Raw genomic sequence first — 1,878 nt, forward strand, 5'->3', positions numbered from 1 at the left:
TATGTTATTTTGTCAAAACTTTTAATCATTTTAATTATAAAAGGGTTAGGAGTGATTTAAGAAGTTTCTTTATGGTTTCATTTGGTGTTTAATTAGACATTTAATTAGAATAATGAGATTAATCTTTCTTTTTTTTAAGAAAACCGGGGGCACAACGGCTACCTCAAGAAATAAACTAGCTCGTCATTCTAATTTTACAATGTTAATGCATATTAAGTGTAAATTGTAAAAACAGTGAAGGTAATTGGAATAATAATGCTCATAAATTAGCATATAAAATCCTTGTTGATTGCAATTCGTAATTATGACAATTCTATGCATTGATTAGTTGGATCCGATATCATTTAATAGTTTGTAAAGATTAGATACATTTATATACCGTTATTATCGATAAGATAAGGGTATAATTAACAATCAAGAACCATCAGAACTAAAAATTTAAATGTTTAACTAGAAACTGAAATATATTTATATCCAACAATCACTACTACTGTAATAATACAACTAGGCACCACAACGCAATGTCTCTAGAACATACACTCCACGCAGCCGCTGGTGTTCATGGAACTGGATAATATTTGTTGTTACACATGCACTTATATGATATAGGGCATGCCTCGGACTGAGCAAGGGAGGAACATAGTGAGCTAACAATTTTTAGCACACAGGGTGTACATGAGCCACAAGCATGAGAGCAATCTGGTAATCTAGAGCCGGCAATTTGAAGTGGGCGTGCTCCGTTTTGCTTCATTCTCTCCCTTACTACTCCCTTCGAAGTTGGTGTCAGCCTCCCCACGGTGCTGTTTCTTTTTCTTGGCCATGTAGCATATCGTTCACGGTTACCATGACGACCTGAAAAACATGACATTTATTAATAATTTTTAATAAGAAGAAGAAACATGCAATACTCGTTATATAGTTTTTTTTATCATGGATCACTTATCATCCACACACATACATGAACGGAGTTAGGATTCAAATATAAAGGGGGTAAGGAGAGATTTTCAAGAGGTATGAGAGCAAATGTCTTGAAAGAAAAGGGATGAATTTGAACTACCAGAATTGATGGGGGCTAAAATGAATTGTTTTGAAAAATCTAAGGGTGCAATTTCCCCTCTTCTCCTCAATGCAAGTCCCTAGCTTGTTGTGTATAAATGGCTAATTCTACGTCAAGATCGAAAATTGACCTCTATAAATCTGTGTGTGTGCATGTATGCATGTATGTATCGAAATGAGATTTGATATACAGACTCCTTTCACTAGAAAGAATGTTGATCGAGTCTTACTTCTAAAGATTGATGTATATTCAACGAAGTGGAGATTAAGAAGTAAGAATTTAGATATTTTACGCATACAAAACTAAAAATCATGCATAGGACGGAGCCCTGTACTTACTAATTCTGACAGCAGACATGGTCATGAGTGGAATGATGATAACGGCAGCAACAAATATTGCCAAAACGTAGAAGAGTGGATGTTTCATAGTCCTGGGATTTAATTTCGTAAAATTATTGAGCCCTACAATCAGAGATAGGAAGAGGGAAGTGTGAGAAGGTGTGTATTTATAAGGGTTGGCCAAAAAGAAGGTATTGAAGGGTGTCACAGGCCTTCTATGGGAAAGAGAGATTGAACTCACATGAAAATGGGTGAACCCAAAGTCCTCACATGGATTCGTCTTCCACACTGAATTGCCTTAGCATCTTGTGTCCCTCTGTAAAGTATGATATTGCCATGTGTTAAAATTCTGTTGGTTCTGTAATTAATGAAGTGCCTTGACATGGTTCTACATTGGTCAAAACCAAAAATTAAAAACACCAGAGATTTCAAGAATTCAAGAGACTGAGAGGCAGATAAGCGCAGGCTTCTTGTCCTTGCCGC

At 35.9% G+C, this 1,878-nt stretch overlaps 1 long non-coding RNA gene across 1 annotated transcript; it reads right to left on the reverse strand.

The window, feature by feature from the left end:
• Positions 1 to 427: 427 nt before the first annotated feature.
• Positions 428 to 1,534, reverse strand: LOC105129178 (uncharacterized). The gene is made up of 2 exons (XR_843019.1): positions 1,396 to 1,534; positions 428 to 852 (listed from the first exon to the last, which is right to left on the reverse strand). It is a non-coding gene; the product is annotated as an uncharacterized LOC105129178 (long non-coding RNA).
• Positions 1,535 to 1,878: the final 344 nt, after the last annotated feature.

Source organism: Populus euphratica, unplaced genomic scaffold, assembly GCF_000495115.2.
Source record: "Populus euphratica unplaced genomic scaffold, PopEup_1.0 scaffold86.1, whole genome shotgun sequence".
NCBI classification, from domain to species: Eukaryota; Viridiplantae; Streptophyta; class Magnoliopsida; order Malpighiales; family Salicaceae; genus Populus; species Populus euphratica.